This window comes from Elephantulus edwardii, unplaced genomic scaffold (genome assembly GCF_000299155.1).
Source record: "Elephantulus edwardii isolate Elephantulus edwardi_28Jun2011 unplaced genomic scaffold, EleEdw1.0 scaffold00083, whole genome shotgun sequence".
NCBI classification, from domain to species: Eukaryota; Metazoa; Chordata; class Mammalia; order Macroscelidea; family Macroscelididae; genus Elephantulus; species Elephantulus edwardii.
In genome coordinates this window covers 10,645,215-10,664,270 of record NW_006399833.1, presented here as the reverse complement: position 1 = coordinate 10,664,270, position 19,056 = coordinate 10,645,215, and the positions used below count along the sequence as shown (strand labels likewise).

The following is a 19,056-nucleotide window of genomic DNA, read 5'->3' as shown; positions in this document are numbered from 1 at the left end:
CATTGGTTTTGCTACTAAAGTACTACCTATATTAATCTCTGGGAAAGAATGCAGCCAGGCGTCTCCATCAGACAGATGCACTATTTTCCTGAGCGTAAAGAGATGTAAATATATGAAAAAAAAATGTTTCATAGGAATTGCAAAAGTGGCTGGTTCTTTTGGCCCTACAGAGAATCTTGGTCTCCTATTAGGGAAGACAAGTGTGGCTTCCTGTTAGTTTAAACTTGCCACCTCTTAAAATACCTTTGGTGTTTGACCATGTATATAGATTTTTTTTCATGTATATAGATTTTAAGCAATAAGATTCACTGTACATTCAAATGGCTGATGAGTGCTCAAATGTAGATCTGTGTCTCCTTCCATCATTCCTGGCATACTCTATGTACTCCAATTATAATTGTCAGGGCAGACTCAAGCTTACATACTTTGCAATTTTAATAAATATCTGTCTTCTATCATCATTTTGTGATCTGAGCCACACCTAAAAGTGCTGGTTATGTGCGACTTGTACTTTTAGTACCAAACTAGTGGATTCTCCCTGTGGTGCTAGGAAAACCTCCAACTCTTAAGCATCCCTCAATGGCTCTATTTTGAATGCCAAGTATATCATAAATAGAAGCTCCCTAGGAACAAGCTTATTTATTGGAAACTTTATCTGGGAGAAATAGGACATAGGAATTTTAGAATCATTGGATCTTAGAGTTTAAAATGATCCTAGAAGCTATGGTATTTACCCTCCTACCTAAGTCAGGCATATATATTCTTCACAACCATTTCACAAGTCAACCTACTACTATCTGCAAGGGGCTTGGCTAGTCTTGCCATTAAATTGAGCAGATCCAGCAGCAGCACGAGAGAACCTCACCACCAGTAATGGAGAAGCAAGTATACAGAGCACATCCTTTAGGTCCAGAGGTTTTTGCACCAGTTAGATCTATAGCAACAGCTACCATAGCTGAGTCTCTCTTGATTTTGAGAAAGATTCTCTTTATATTGGGTAGGAATTTACTTCCTTGAACTTTAGCCCTCTTGGAGCAATGCAAAACAAATGCGACTCAAGGACATAAAAGACTTGGTTTATAGCCATGGTACTGCCACTTTTCAACAACTGCCACTTACTTACTATGCAACTCTGTGCTAATCAGTTCATTTCCTTGAGCTTCACACTCTTCTATTCAAAGGGTTTGATCATAACTGCCATTCCCATGCTCACAGCATTCCTGTGAGGATCATATGGCATTAGGATATGAAAACATCCTATAAACCCTGTAAGTAAAAATACATTATGAATACAACTATTTTATAATAATACATCATTGAGATGATAAATGTTAATGGACTTGTCCGTAGTAAATGGTAAATAAATGTTAGCTCTCTTGCCCCTGCTTCACCTTTGCATCATATTTTAGAAGGAATTTCCACCCTGTGGTGGAGATAGTCCATACCTTGGTATTTTATGATTAATTTTGGGGTTATTACTCCTGATAAAGTAACAGACCTTTAAAAACCCTATGAACACTAGAGGAATGAAAAACAGGGTTCAGATCTTTTGTTCATAGCATCGTTATGAGTCATACTAGACTCAACAGCACCTAACAACATCAACAACTCCTAATAAAAGGATACCTTGGTCTACTAGGTAAGTACCAGTTCATGATTGGTAGATTTTTCTCTCCTATAGCAGTTTAGGCCAAAAGGCAAGCCCTCCACAACTTCAAGGATTGTTTGCTGTTTCTTTAGGGACCATATTATAAAAATGAGTATGACATGGTGGGTGTGTACAAGAATGCCTCAGAGTAATGATCAGGAGAGCAGAAAAATATCTTCAGATCGCTATGTCTCTGTACCTACTGTTCCTTTTATCTAAAATATCTCTCTCTACATCCTCATCCCTGGAGGTAATTTTTCAAAGTTTAGTTCAAACATTACTTCATCTGGGAAAAAGGAAATGTCTTTCCTATGAAGAATCAAAGCACTCTTAAGTTGTTTTGTAAATATTAAGTTCCTGTTACATTGTGGGAGCTCTAGTGCTCATTAATAAAATGAAGTTATAAATTTTCATTGACTAAATGAAGTGCCATAAAGAGATCCTCCTATGGTCCAGGTAGTTGTTCTGAGAAGTCCTTTGCTTCGATGTTTTTTATCCAGAAGGTTTCTCCTATCTGTTACTTACTTAGAAATCACAGAGGGCAGAAATGAAAAGAAATGTTTCCCTAAAGTATATTCTAGGAACTGTCTCCACTGCCCCACCCCTAGAAGCTCTTTTAAAAAAGGATTCTGTGGTTAAATAAGGTTGAGAAATGCTGCAAATTATATGCCTTTCTTAGAGATTCCAGTACTCATTGGCATATTAAATGATCTAAGAAGTCTTGTAGAAAGGAAACCCATTTACTTTAAACCCAGAGTTTCCTAAACTTATTTAGCCACAACCTTTTTTTAAATGGAATTTGAGAAGATGCTGAATGATTGGGAATTAGTCTAACCTCAATGGTAAGATTAGTATATGTGAGTTAACCCACAAGTCAGACATTGTTGCATGGTTGTAGTATGAACATTAAATATAAAAAATTGGGGCACAGGGACAAATATACTAATGACAAAATAGGTGCTATATACACAGAAAGTTGATGCCCAAGTAAAACCTTGGAACCTAGCCCATTTCCCAATTCTAGTGATGACAACCCTAATGTAAACACCTGTCAGTCACTTTGATTACTGGTGGGTATTCTTGCTACTTGGCAATATGATCTTCTATGGAGACTGAAGGCACATGTGTTGCAATAGCTTGGACTTTCTTGGATGAGATTCCATGCCTGCCTTTGGCTAAATGTGGCACCAGGCACTAAGTTGGAAAGTACAAAGGATGGCCAATACCATTTGCTACAGAACATTTTAATCATGAAATCAAGGCCATCACTTGTGTTCGGTTTATGCTCTAACTGGATCCTAATTCAACCAAATCAAGTGTTTCCTCCCTTTGTTTAAATAATGACCCCTCGAAACAGTGTATCACTTGACTGACTGGTTTATATTGATTGATGAGTAATCTGCAGATGTGACTCTTATCTCTTTCTAGCTTCAATTTGTTTGGATGGATGTGCTTTTGGAGCCAATAATCTTTTTAGGGTTTATGTATGTTTTCCCAGGGTTAAAGACCTATTTCCTCTTCTCTTGTTTCTGAAATACTGATAGTCTGTGTAGACAGAGAATCTAACCATAACTAAAGGAAGGTGTACCAACTAAAGGAAGGTGTACCAATGTATTCTTCACCTTGAAAAGAAGTATTTAATGGAATGAAGAACTGTTGGTAGGGCCCCTGAATATACTCAAGGACTGACATTAATTTCTAGGAGGTCAAAGAAGGTTAGGCGATGATGCGTATTAGTTTTACTCTCTGATGAGGTTGCTCTTTTGGTTTCTTGGCAGCTGGAATGGTTACAAGGTGTTGACAAAATTATGAATTTCCATAATTAAGCAACACACTGATTTTATATATAAAAGAAATTGATGGATAAAAGTTGGAACCAAAATTTCGGATTCACTCGATAGTTAATGGTTTGTGCCTCTAGTGCCCAACTAAATGGTATAACCTTACATTCCATTCTGTAAAGTAGAGAATATGGTACTTCCATTATGGTACTTCCATTAAAGTTGCAGAGCTCTTATAAGCTCTTCCAGCTTTCCCCACCCTCCATCTAGCAGCTTGTTCTCACACTGTCCACTTTCATGATACTGATTGGCATCTCTAGATGCCTTTTGTCTACACCCACGGTCTGCTCAGATAAAGATGTACAGGAGTGGCATCCACTTCCTAAACCGCATGCCTCTGGAAACTCTATGAACTTTGATAAATGACAATAGTTATAGAAAGGCTTCAGGCCTTTTGTTCATAGGGTCACTATGAGTCCTGCTTGACTCAATGGCAATCAACAACAACAACAACAATCTCAAGATGCATGACTAATGAATAAATATGACCTTCAGTATTTGTGTTGGCATTGTTTGTTAGGCTAACATTCAATTGTAATATACAACTGAGTTGGAACCAAATCATAGCTGACCCTCCAGTGGATTTTCAAAGGCTATAAATGACAGAAGAGGAGGTTGTTCATTTTTCTCGTGTTCCTATATTTTCCTTCTAGTGCCATCTATGTATAACAGAGATTTTAGATTTAAAACAACAACAGAGAGGCCTCCTTAAGTTCATTACAAAATACTCTGTAGCCTTGGAAGCTAGAACAGGAGTTTTAAGGAAATAGTTTTACCATAAAATAGTGGAATAGGAAGATGAAAGCAAAAAGAATGCTTGAGCCCATAATACTTTAGGAAAGACTTGATTCTTCCACCTTGCCATACTAAATAATTGAGTGTTACAAGCATACAGGCAATTGCAGGAAACACAAGAGGAAAAGTTTGATTTAACCTTGGAAATGATAGTTGATTTCCCAAAGTGCGTGTGCCTTTCCTTTGTCATTCTAGTCAAGTTTTCTTCTTGTCTCCATAGTTTCTTCCTTCATCAGTCACATCTGGTCTTATTTGCACTCCATGACCTCCAGGTCTCATAAAGGCAAACCTTCTCCCCTCCTAGTGTTATGACCCTGTCAATCAACTTTGGCCTCGGTAGGAGAGACTGCATGGTCAAAGATTATCTATCCCCCAAGAGGGTAGTCAATTATTATTGACCTTCATTTGAGAAAATCAAAGCTGGAAAGGTGATGTTTGTGTTGCCAAAATCCCTCCCTCCCCATCACTCCACAGATTTCTGGAGGCAGGCTTTGAGAGGATTGCTGTGAACATGAAGCAGAAAAGAGTTGAGCTGGGGAGTAAGGCTAGTAGGTTCCATAAAAGAAGAGTTTGCAAGCTACCTTACTATATGTGACATGGACTTCAAGTGCATCACTCTGGGGTATACTTTGAAACTTAAAAGAAGGATAATTATAGAGGTAGCCAAAATATCAACCATAGTTTGCTAGCCCTATGTTATTTTTTTTTCAGTAATTTAGCCTCTTAATGTTTCAGTAGACCCTTCAGGTTCTGAGTGGTGATAAAAGCAAGTGTCCAAACATATGATGTTAATGAAAGTTGAATGATCCCCCTGAGATAACCTTTAAATTGTAAATTAAAAATATCTCCAGAAGTCTTCTATAAGTCAAACGGTCATTTATATTAACTAGCTAAAAAAAGCTGCCTTAAACACAACATAGGATTATTATGTTATAATATCACTATTATTTTTTTTCCCATTTTTATGTGTCGAGGGCTGACTTTCAATAGATCGCAGCGAGGGAGCTGCTCTGCTACGTACGAAACCCCGACCCAGAAGCAGGTCGTCTACGAATGGTTTAGCACCAGGCTCCCCACGAACGTGCGGTGCGTGACGGGCGAGGGGGCGGCCGCCTTTCCGGCCGAATATCACTATTATTTTAAAAAACTGTTGTTGTTAAGTGCTGTTGAGTCCACTACAACTCATAGTGACCCTTTCGACAGTAGATGTTAACCTAGCCAAAACTTTTGACTTCCAACATGCTCAAAACAGAATTTTTTTTTCCTCTTTTGGCATTCCATATTATTTTCAATACACTTCACCAACACCACAATTCAAATGCATATTCTTCTTTGGTCTTCCTTACTCACATTGTCTAACTTTCAAATGCTTATGAAACAATTGAAAATGCCATGGATTGGATCAGGGGCACCTTAGTCTTTAAAGTGAATATTGTTGCTCTTTGATACTTTTGAGAAGTCTTTGATAGCAGATTTTCCTAATTCAACACGGATTTTGGCTTCTTGACTACTACTACTACCATGAGGGTTGTTAAAAATCTGTATAAAATTAACCCCTTGACATTTTAAATCTCTATCATGTTGCTAAAGCTAAGGAAAACTTTACATACAGACAGAAATAATTTTGGGTGGTTACCAGAAAAGAGAGGGAAATAATCAATATGACACATAAACTCTGTAAGAGAATAAATTTATTCTTGTTAAAACACGAAAAAACATAAATGAGATAAAACAATTGACTACAAGAATTTGAAAGTACATTAGTATAGGAAACTTAGAAGGCAATAAGTTTATGTTAATGTAGGAGAGACAACTCAGAAAAGAAGAATGGCTGCTTAACTCAAAGGGTGCAATCAATGGTACATGTAAAAAGTGTTTAATTGATATCTATTCTGAATTAGGTGTATTACAACAACATAAATAAATAAATAATTGGTTTAGTACTCTAATCTCTCATACCTACTAGTCTAGAGAGGCTGAACATTAGCACATGGGAAGGAGTCTAAACAATGATTTCAAGATGTAAGTTATAGTCTTCACTATGCTCTCCCTTTGTTAGTTGAGTTAACTCTAACTCATGCAGACCCTATCTGCAATAGATCTAAACCTTAACCAATTATTACTTATTGGGTCCAGTTGTGAGGTTTTTTGTTTTCCTGATATTTTCCTCGAGCTAAGTGTTATGCGGTCAACACATAACTTTATGGGCCTTAGTTTTGAGAAGATTAGTATTATAAAATTTGTGGGTACTTCTAGGTTTGTGGTGAGAAAGTGTTTCTCTCACAGTTTTGATTCTGTCTAGACTTTTAAAAAGTAGTTCTTTGCTCTTAAAGTCCCCTCTCATCTCTCCACTTAGATTCTCTAAGATGATATGGTAATGGTAGATATATTGTTTGAAATGGTGGTTGTTCAATTACAGTTGCATTGTTCTTACGCTCAGATATTTCTTACTGCTATAATGACATGACCAAAGAATATTTTCAACCTAGTAATTTTGAGTTGACCTCCTTTTCTTTACACTGTGAATGATATAGGAAGTAGAGGGTGGAGAGTGCATAAAACAAAGGAAGAAAAACCCAGCTTGCTAAATTTGTGACAAGTGTATGACAGTGCCATTATTAAGGCGTCTCTACCACATTGGTTCTATTTTCAGTACTGAGGAGGAATCATTGCCAAGGGGGTGGTAACAGTAGACCTAAATACACTGCTGCTAATGCTTGAGTAGACTGAAAAGGGAGACTTGATCTATCTAGAAATATACACTTTACTATTACCAACCAGTGAAGTAACTGGCCTCTTATTCTTTGTTTTTTAATTTTATCTTTCTCATTATTGTACAAAAAACATTGTTTCAAAAAACAAGTTTCAAATATATCTATGTTGTCGTTGTTCATATTGTTATGTACCATCAGGTTGTCCTAGCAACCTTATAAACAATGGCTCAGAACCACTAGCTCTTAGAGTTCTTTGTCGAGCCCTTGAGGTTTATTCTTGTTATACACTATCATATCATCTGAATATAGATATAGTTTAACCATCTCTTTGCCAATCTGGATGTCTTTTCTTTCTTTCTCGTGGTGTAATGCCCTTCCAATACAATATTGAATAGAAGTGGTGGTAGTGGGCATCCGTGCCTGGTCCCTGTTTGCAAAGAAAGTGCTTTTAGTCTTTCTCCATTGAGAATGATATTAGCTCTTGGTTTTGCATACATACTTTTCACTGTGTTGAGGAAATTCCCTTCTATTGCTATTTTGCGAAGTGTCTTAATCAGGAATAGGTGTTGGATTTTGTCAAAGGCCTTTTCTGCATCAACTGCTAAGATCATAGGGTTCTTGTTATTTGCTTTGTTAATATGGTGAACTACATTGATTGTTTTTCTTATGTTGAACCATCCTTGCATACCTGTCATAAATTCCAGTTGGTCATGATGAATTTTTTTTATGTACTTTTGGATTCTATTGGCTAGGATTTTGTTAAGGATTTTTACATCTATGTTTATGAGAGATGCTGGTTTGTAGTTTTCTTTTTTTTTTTAGTATCTTTGCCTTGTTTTCTTATTAGGGTTATACTTGCTTCATAGAATGTCTCTAGGAGTGTTGTTTCTATTTCTATTTTTAAAAAGATTTAAGCAAAATTGGTAATAAATCTTATCTGAATGTTTGATAGAATTCACCCATGAAGCCATCTGGTCTAGGACTTTTTTTGTGAAGGGGTCTTTTTATGACCTGCTCAATTTCTTCTTTTGTGGTGAGACTGTTCAAGTATTCTGCATTTGTCTGTGTTAATCTGGGTAGGGCATGAGTTTCAAGGAATTTGTTCATTTCCTCTATGTTTTCATATTAATCGGAATATAGCTTTTCATAAAGCAACACCATTTAAAATAGCCAACCTCTCCCACACACAAATAAAATAAAATAGCCAACTACAAATTGAGATACTTGGAGTGAACCTAACTAGAGACACAAAAGACCTGTACAAAGAAAAGTACAGAACATTTCTGCAAGACACAATAAAAGACCTAAATAAACAGAAAAATTTCACACTGTTCATGGATGTTGTTGTCCAGGGTCTTCCACTCCTGCACTGTCCCACAACACTTCTGAGCATGATGTCCTTCTCCAAGGACAAGTCTCTCCTGGCCATGTGCCAAAATTATGTGAGCCAGAGCTTCAAAACCCTACCCTCCAAGGAGAAGCTTGGTTTCACCCTCTCCAAGACAGACCTATTTGTTTTCTTGGCAGTCCATAGTAGGATCAAGACTCTTCTCAGCATCACAACTCAAAGGCCTCGATTCTTCTTTCGTCCTTAACCATTGCCCAGCTCTCTGAAGCATAACAACTAATTGTGAAGACCATGGTCTGGATTAGGCATACCTTAGTCTGTAGACTGACATTGTTGCTTTTCAGCACTCTGGAGAGGTTCCTAACAGCATATTTCCCAATGTAATTCATCTTTTGATTTCCCGACTGTTGCTGTTAAGAGTGTTGATTGTGGAGCTGAGCAAGCTGTAATTGTTAACATACTCAGTCACTTCTCCATCTATCATGATGCTGCCAATTGGCCCAGTGTTGAGAATCTTTGTTTTCTTGACGTTGATCTTCAATCCACATTGAAGACTACAGTCCTTGACCTTCTGCAGCAAGTGCTTCAGGTCTTCTTCAGTTTCAGCAAGCAAAATTGTGTCATCTGCAATTCGTAGGTTGTTGATTAATCTTCCCCCAATCTTGATGCCACCTTCCTCCTCATAAAGCCCGGCTTCCTGAATGATCTGTTCTACAGATTGAAAGGGTATGGAGACAGGATGCACCCCTGATGTACTCTATTCCTGATTTTGATCCATGCAGCATTTCCCTGCTCTGTTCTGAGGACTGTTTCAATCCCAATACAGATACCAAATTCATTTCTCAAGGAAATAAAAAGGGAATTTGTCAAGTTTATTTGAAGAAGAAAGAGATCCCAAATAAGCGCACTTCTGAAAACAAAAATTATGTGGGGGCATTGACACTCCATGACCTCAAAACCTACTACACAGTGATAATAATCAAAACAAAGAGCATGGTACTAGTATAATTACAGGCACATAGACCAATTAAACAGAATTGAGAACCCAGAAATGGACCTCTCTACCTATGTTAACTGATATTTGACAAGGAAATAAAACCTACCAAATGGGAGAAAAACAACCTCTTCAACAAATGGTACTAGCAAAAGTGGACCTCTACCTGCAGAAAACGGAAACGGGATCCACATCTCACACCATACACAATAATCAACTAAAGATGGATCAGAGACCTGGGAGGAGAGCCCCAAACCCTGAAGTTCATAAGAGACAAACTGGGACCAAACTTAGAAGCCCTAGAGATAGTAAAAATGCACAATCTGGAGAGGATAAAATTGATGAATTGGACCTTCTAAAGATTAAATCTCTGTACTCAGCAAAAAGTACTTTTCAATGGGGTGAAAAGAAAGCCGACCAACTGGGAACAAATTTTGGTCAATACCATCTCAGACAAGGGTATCAAATGTTTACAGAATACTCCTGGGCCTCCAGAAGAAAAACACTGATAGCCCAATTACAAAATGGGCAAAAGACATGGGAGACTTTTCACAGAGGAAGACATTCAGGAAGACAGATACATGAAGAAATGCTCAAAATCACTGGCAATAATAGAGATGCAGATAGATGAAAGCCACAATGAGATAACATCAAATCCCAGTAGCAGTGGTGAAGTTTAGTAGGGCAGCAAGCAACAGATGTTGGAGGGGATTTGAAGAGATGGGAGCTCTCATACACCGTTGGTGGGATTGTGAAATGGAACAACCACTCTGGATGACAGTTTGTCATTTCTTCAAAAAGTTAAACATAAAAACTCCGTATGACACAGCTATTCCACTACTAGGAATATACCCCAAGGAAATTATAACTGAGACACAAACGGAGATCTGTACACCGATGTTCATAGCAGCGTTATTCACCACTGCAAGATCATGGAAACAGCCCAAATGTACAACAACAACCAAATGAATTGAGAAAGTGTGGTATATCCACACAATTAAATATTATGCAGGACTCAGAAGCAACAGTTTCAAAAAATACTGTGTAACTTGAAAGAGGCTGAAGAACATTATGCTGAATGAACTAACACAGTCTCATAAGGACAAATACTAAATAAGACCATTATTGTAAAATCAGAAGGATAACTAGTAAAACATGTACAGGAACTCAAGGTGGGGAGGGCTGAGGAGGTGTAGGTGTGAACCCAAATGTTTGCACAATTCAGTGGTTGGAGGGAAGGGGAAAGGAAATGGGAAGGATCGAGTTGAAAAGACAGAATAATGATGGGCAAGGTCTAATGGTGATTAATTTTATAAAACATAATGCATGAAAATGATTGTATGAAACACAATGTGAATGAACAGTATGAAATACAATGTATACAAACTTTCAAGCAAACCAATAAAAAAACTTTAAAAAAATTTACAAAACGCATTTGCCATTTCAATCATTTTGTATGTATATTCATTTACTTTATCCACTGTGTAGCCACTACCATGATTTTAATTTCATATCACTCTTAATAGAAATATCAGTGTCCTTAAGCAATAACAAGTCTTTAGTTATTTTCCGATTCTAAATGTTTAATCAAAGTTAGGTGATATAATATTCATCCTTTTTATTTGACTTGTTTCACTCAGCATAATATTGTCACATGTAACAGGATTTCATTTTATTCATGGCCAAATAGTATTCCATTTTATGTACAAATCACATTTTATTTACCTACTCATCTGATTTTAAAAAAAGAGACACCAAAAATATTTGAGTTGTTTCTACATTTGGCCTATTTTGTGTAATACTGTACTTAATTTTTATGTTTCTACATTTGGAATATTATGAATAATATTGGAGCTTATTTTCAGAAAATGGAAAATAACAAGCATTGACTACTAGGAGGTGAAAGAACCTTGCTGGTACATGGTTTAAGTGCTTAACTGTTAACCAGAAGATCTTCGTTCAAATTCACCAGATGCTCCATTGGAGAAAGATGTGGCTATCAGCTTTCAGAAAGGTTACAGCCTTGAATATCCTATAGGGCAGTTCTACTCTGTTCCATAGGGTATACATTGGAATAGACTTAAGGCAATGGATTTCGTTTGAATGGGGATGAAATAGTATCTCAATGTGATAGGCAACATCATGGTAGATGATAAAAAGATTGAAGTTGTCAAGACTTCATCTTACTTGGATCTACAACCAACAACCTTGGCACCAGCAGTCAAGAAATCAAAAGATGATTGGAAAGTCTGCCATCAGAGATCTCAAAAGTACTGAGGAACAATGATGTCAATTTGAAGTAGAAAGACTCATGCTTCCCAATTTCAAAACAGACTATAAAGGTATAGAAATCAAAATACTCTATTACTGGCATGCAATAATGTACATGTAGAATACTTGAATAGAACTGACACTCCAGGAATAAATCCACCTATAGAGAATTGATTTCCTACAAAAGTACTAAATCCATGCAATAAGAAGAATAATCTTTTCAATAAATGTTACTTGGATAATTTCCACATGCAAAAGAATGAACCTGGATCCATACCTCACACCATATACAAAAATTAATTAAAAATGGACCGGCAACCTAAAAGTAAAAATAAAAATCATAATACTTGGGGTGGGAGATACCTATAGGGATGATGCTTTGGAACCCAGTTTTTGAGAATATATAGACAAATTGCATCTTATAAAATCTTTTGTATGTAGAGGAAGTTATCAAAAAGTGAAAAGCCAACTTATAAAATGGGGAAAACATTTAGTAACTGGTGGCTTAGTGTTGAGGAATTGCACTGGTAATGCCTATTGCTACAGTCATTTTGTTAAACCATCTAGTTGAGGGTCTTTCACTCCTTTGCTGACCCTTCACATTTCCAAGCATGTTATCACACTCCATGGAATAGCCTCTCCTAACAACATACCCAAAGTATGGGAGATGAAACCACTATCATTGTCTCTAAGGAGCACTCTGGCTGCACCTCCTCCAAGACTTATCTATTTCTTCTTTTAGCAGCCCGTAGAATATTCAGCACTCTTCTCCACTACCACCACTCCAAGGAATTGATTTTTCTTCTGTCATCCTTATCCATGCTCTCAGATGCATAGCAAGTAATGGAAAAAGACCATAGCCTGAATTGGGTGCACCTTAGTCTTCAAAGTGACCTTTGGACGGGTCCCTGACGGCAGACATTCCAATGCAACTTTCGACTTTTTCTTTTTTTGACTCCTGGTGCCAAGTGTATTGGCAAAAGTACTTCCTACTTTTCAAGATTAGTTATTATTTGGGGCCCCTTACAATTCAATGTTAATTTTAGAATTGGTTTTCTGATTTTGCAAAACTTGTGGAATTTTGATAGGGATTTTGTTGCATTTGTGGCTTTCTTAAGGTAATATTGGCATCTTAGTAATATTAAGTCTTTAATATATGAACTTTAATAGCATGCTTTTATAGCATGTGTTTCCACTTACTTCTTTTAACAGTTTTATAGTTTTCAGTGTATAAATCTTTTACCTCCCTCATTAACTTTATTGCTGAACACCGTGACACTGATGTGTCAAATGCGAGAATGGTTACCCATGGTGGCCAGTGTTTGGTGGAGCTCCCCGATTAAAATAAGCTTGGAAGCAGGAGGGGCATCCACTTCCAACGAAGCTTGCCTCTGGAAACCCTATGAACTTGGAGAAAAGAAGAAACTTATACAAGTGTTCAGGTCTTTTGTTCATAGGGTCGCTATGAGTCATCTACAACTCGACGACACTTAACAACAACAACAACAACAACAGACATTCCTTTCTTTTTTATTTTGGCGATTATTTTCTTTTAAAAATAACTTTTGATGTTTACATTTCTATATAAATATTGACGGCTAATTCTTTTATTTTTTTATGTTGTTGTTGTTAAGTGCCGTCGAGTCACGAAGAAGAGTCCTCAACGCTTGGGTATCTTTCACCCTCTCTCCAGGTTCATAGGGTTTCTGGAGGCAAGCTATTATGGAAGTGGATGCCACTTCTCCTTCCAAGTTCTTTTTTATAAATGATATTTTATTTTAATTGTGATTTTAACAAACATTAAAGGGAAGTTAGATTTGCATTCATTCTTTGTTGCCCATTTTATATACTCTCCCTTCCTTACCCCTTCCCTAGTTCACTTTTTATTCCTTTAGATGTTATATAAATGGAATTATTGTCTTAACATTTTCTTTCACAATGCTTGTAATTGGTTTGTAGAAACCCAGCAAGTTTTTGTATGTTGACCTTGTACACTGTCACCTAGCTGAACTATTATCTGGAGTAAATTTTTTTTATATTTGTTGTTATATCATGTCATCTATGAAAATATAGAGTTTTACTACTTTCTTTCTGATTTTCATACCTTTAATTTATTATTTTGCCTAATTGCTTTAGTTCTTTGCCCATTTTTAAATTGAAGGGGTTTTTGGTTGTAAGAGTTATTTATATGCTCTAGGTAAAAATATTTTCTCCCAGTCTCTATCATGTTATTCGATATTCTTAATTAAAATTTTTCAAAATTCTTTGTTGCACATTTTTCTCCCTCCCCTTTCATTCCCCCTCTGCAGTCCACTTTGCAATGCCCCTCTTTTCCTGGATTTTTGTTATATGTATAATGCCTAACTATATATCCGTTTTAAACAGTGCTTTCCCTAATCTGTTCCTATGCAGTGTTCATTATCTACCACTCTTTTTCTATTTTTCTCCTCAACCCCTGCATCAGTCCAATTTTATAACACCAGTGTTATGGCATATTTGTCCTTTTGTGACTGAGATATCTTATTCAGGATAATGTCCTCCATTCCCACCCATGCTGTGTAATGTTTTACACGTTCTCTATTTTTCACTGCTGCATAGTATTCAGTTACGAGGGAGAGTTGATACCTTTGAGCTGTGTAGTGCTGGAGAAGAGTATTGAAAATACCATGGACTGCTAGGAGAACAAATAAATTAGTCCTGGAGAGGGTGAAGTAAGGCTGCTCATTGGAGACAAGGATTCTGAAGCTTTGTCTGACATACTTTGTACATGGTGCAAGGAGGGATCAGTCCTTGGAGAGGGACGACATGCTTGGGAGGGTCGAGGGACAGTGCAGGAGAGGAAGACCCTCAATGAGATGGATTGATTTAGTCACTGGGGTAATGGGAATAGGTGTGATGGAGACAATAAGATTAGCAAGGCTTAGAGCAGGGTTTAGGGCTGTTATACACAGGGTCACTATGAGTTACAGGCAACTTGACTGCAAACAGCAATAACAACAACAAATGTACCATTGTTTTTCTACCCAGTCGTTTGTTGATGGGCACTTGGGTTGCTCCTATCTCTTTACTATTGTAAATAACACAGTAGTAAACATGGGTGTGCGTACATCTATTTAAGTCATGACTGGTTTCTTTGGGGTATATTCCTAAGTAGTGGAATTGCTGGGTCAAATGATATTTCTATTTCCAACTTTTAAAGAAAGCGCCAGACTGCCTTCCATAATGTTTGTACCATTTAACATTCCCACCAGTAGTGAATAAGAGTTCCAGTCTCTCCACAACCTCGCCAGCATTTGTTGTTTGCTGTCCTGCTGTTACTTTGCTATTATTGTCAGGGTAAGATGTTATCTCATAGTTGTTTTTATTTTCATCTCTCTAATAGTTGGAGATTTTTGACATTCTTATTTTTTAAGAACAAATTATCTTACTCTTCCTGATATCAGGTTATTATGGTTTTATTTTATAGATCAAGGTATATCTAACAACCCTTAGCCTAATCGAAGGTGCCAAGACTTTCTTCTATGTGTTGTACTATCTGATACATTTACACCTCTGATCATTTTGAATTAAATTAATTTTTATATGGTATTAAGTAAAGCTCTGTATTCTTTTTATTTACCATTTAAGCCTTTAATATTAACATTTTTCTTTAGCACCATTTTTGAAAGGATAAAGCACATACATATTTTTAGAAGTACTTTTTTGTTTTTATTTTTAATTTTATTCTGATTTATTTACAACATTTGAATACATTGTTTCTCACAAAAGATCCTTCCCATTTCCTTCACTCCACCCACTCATTGAATTGTGCAACTCTATGATTTACACCCTCCTCCCCCCTTCCTCACCTCTCTATTTCTACCCTCCCCCACCCTTGGATCCTCATACTCATTCTATAAAAATGGTTTTGTACTATATTTTTTCTTGTGGGACTGAGGTAGTTTACTCAGCGTAATACTCTCCAGTCCCTCCCAAGTTAGATAGTAAATTACAAAATCAGTGCTCCTGTATGTTACATAGTATTCCATTTTACGAATGTACCATAACTTCTCAATCTATTTGTTGGTGGTTGGACATCTGTGCTGTTATCATGTCTTTGTGATAGTGAATAATGCTCCTATGAACATCAGTGTACAAATTTCTGTTTGAGCCTCAGTTCTCATTTTCTTGGGGTATATTCCAAGCAATGGAATATCTGGGTCATATGGAATTTCTATGTTAAGCTTTTTGAGGAAATGCCAAACTGCCTTCCAGAGTGGTGGTACCATTGTACAATCCCACCAAGAATGTAAAAGAGTTCCTATCTCACCACATCCTCTCCAACATTTATTACTAGTTGTCCTCTTGAACATTGCCACTGCTACTGGAGTGAGATGGTATCTCTTTGTGGTTTTGATTTGCATCTTTCTTATTACCAGTGACTTGGAGCATTTCTTCATATGTCTGTTGGCCATTTGAATATCTTTCTCTGTGAAAATTCTTTCCATGTCTTTTGCCCGTTTTGTAGTTGTGTTATCAGTCTTTTTCTTGTGGAAGCCCAGGAGTATTCTACAAACTTTCATGGTGAGACTCTTGTCTGAGATGGCATTGCCAAATGTTTGTTCCCAGTCAGTAGGTTTTCTTTTCAGCCTGCTTTTGATGAAAACAGGGATTTAATATTTAGAAGGTCTCACTCATCAATTTTATCCTGTTCAGATTCTATATTTATGGCTGTATTTGGCAGTCTCTTTATACGATGGACTAGGGCTTCTAAGCTTGGTCCCACTTTGCCTCTTATGAACTTTATAGTTTGGGGCTTTACTCCCAAGTCTTTTATCCAGCTTGAGGTGATTTTTGTGTATGGTGTGAGATGTGGATCCTGTTTCAGCTTTCTGCAGGTAGCAGTCCAGTTTTGCCAGCACCATTTGTTGAAGAGGTTGTCATTTCCTTATTTGAGAAGTTTTATTTCCTAGTTGAATATCATTTGACCATAGATAGCTGGGTCTATTTCTGGGTTCTCAATTCTTTTCCACTGATCTATGTGCCTGTCATTATACCAGAATCATGCTCTTTTGGTTACTACTGCTGTGTAGTAGTTTTTGAGGTCAAGGAGTGCTATATCTCCCACTTTATTTTTCTTTCTCAGAAGTGTTTTTCTTATTCGGAGTCTCTTTCCTCTCCAAATAAACTTGACAATTTCCATTTTTATCTCCCTGAATAATGAATTTGGTACCTGTATTTGGATTGAATTAAATATGTAGATTGCTTTTGGTAGGATTGTAGTTTTTACAATATTGAGTTTTCCTATCCATGAACAGGGGACTGTTACCCATTTCTTTAGGTCTTTTATTGTGTGTTGCAGAAATGTTCTGTGCTTTTCTTTGTATAGGTCTTTTGTATCTCTAGTTAAGTTTCACTCCCAAGTATATAAATTTGTGATTGGCTATTATTGTAAATAGTATTGTTTCCTGGTTTCCTTCTCTGAGTTCTCTTTGTTACTGTAGAGGAATCTCTCTGAGTTTTGGATATTAATCTTATATTGTGCCACTGTATTAAATAGGCCTACTAGCTCTAACCATTTTGTTTGTTTTTTGGTTGAGTCTTTGGGGTTTGCTTTGTACACTATTATATCATCTTTACATAACAATATTTTAACCATCTCTTTGCCAATCTGGATGCCTTTTATTGCCTTCTTTTGTTGTATTGCCCTAGCAAGCCCTTCCAGTACAATACACGTCCAGTATATTGAGTAGAATTGGTGACAGTAGACATCCTTGTCTGGTTACTGTTCGCAAGGAAAATGTTTTTACTCTTTCTCCATTGAAAATGATACTGGCTCTTGGTTTTGCATATATACTTTTCACTATGTTGTGGATATTCCCTTCTATTCCAATTTTGCTCAGTGTCTTAATCAGGAATGGGCATTGGATTTTGTCACATGCCTTTTCTGCATCAATTGCTAATATCATATGGATCTAATTATTTATTTTGTTAATATGGGGAATTTTGATTGTTTTTCTTATGTTAACCATCCTTGAAAACCTGTTATGAATCCCACTTGGTCGTGGTGATTTTTTTAATGTACTTTTGGATTCTATTGGCTAGGATTTTTGCATCTATATTCATGAGAAATACTGGTCTTCAGTTTTCTGTCTTGGTTTTGGTATTTTATATCTTTGCCTGGTTTTGGTATTAGGGTTATTCTCGCTTCACAGAATGACCCTGGAAGTGTTTGTTCTTTTTCAATTTTCTTAAATACTTTAAGTAGAATTGGTGATAGATTCTATCTGAATGCTTAGTAGAATTCAGCTATGAAGTCATCTGGTCCAGGACTTTTCTTATGAGGAAGTCTTTATGACTTTTCAATTTCTTCTTTGGTGATGAGTCTATTCAAGTGTTCTATATCTGTCCTTGTGAATCTGAGTAGGGCATGATTTCAAGGAATTTGTCCATGTCCTCTAAGTTTTCAAATTTATCAGAGTATAGCTTTTCATTGTATTCTGATATTATATATTTCATTTCCTCTGGGTCTGTTGTGATATCACCTCTATCATTTCTTAATCAAGTTATCTGTGTTTTCTGGTTTATTTTTTTGTGGTTTTTTTTTTTTTAACTTTGGTGGTGGTTTGTCAATTTTATTGATTGTTTGGATAAACCAGCTCCTGGTCTTATTGATGATTTCCACTGTTTTTCTGTTTTATATCTCATTGATTTCAGCTCTTGTCCTGATAATTTCTTTTCTTCTAGAGGGTGTAGGTTTAGATTGTTGTTCTTTTTCTAGATGAGGAAGGTGTTGTGTTAGATCATTGATTCTTCTTTTTTCTTCCTTTTATATGTGTGTGCCTATTTCTATGAACTGCCCCCTGAGAACTGCCTTAGATGTATTCCAGAAGTTTTGGTATGATGTATTTTCATTTTCATTTGTTTCAAGGAAGTTTTAAATTTCATTCTTTATTTCCTTTATAACCCAGTCATGTTGTAGTGTAGCAGAGAGTTATTTAGCTTCCACATGGATGAATGTGTAAGCTTTATACTCCTGTAGTTAATTTCTAGTTTTATGGCCTTATGTTCTGAAATTTTTAATTTTTCATTTTTAATTTATTATTAATTTCAAAGAAAATTTACAGAGACTTTGGATTTCCATTCATTCATTGCTGCACTTTTCTTCCTCCCAACCATTCCCCTCCCCCCCAGTACACTACCCTCTTGGAAAAGTAAAAGAAAAATTCTTTCATTGTTTTACAGTCCTTCCCCCCAGGCCCACTGCCCACTGCACCCTTCTCTCTGGACTCCTGTCATGACAAAAATACCTAATCACATATCCCTTTTAAACAGTTTTCTCCCTCATCTATTTCAATGCAGTATACATTATTGAACCCATCTTTCTCAGTCTGCCCCCAACCCCGAGGTCAGTCCTGTTTTACAACAACGGTACCATGCAGTATTTGTCCTTTTGTGACTGAGAT

At 36.6% G+C, this 19,056-nt stretch overlaps 1 protein-coding gene across 2 annotated transcripts in view; it reads left to right on the top strand.

Annotated features, from left to right (window-relative positions):
• The window catches only part of DCX (doublecortin), a 184,191-nt gene that overhangs the window by 13,567 nt on the left and 151,568 nt on the right, over window positions 1-19,056 (top strand). The gene's annotated exons all lie outside the window — the stretch shown is intronic.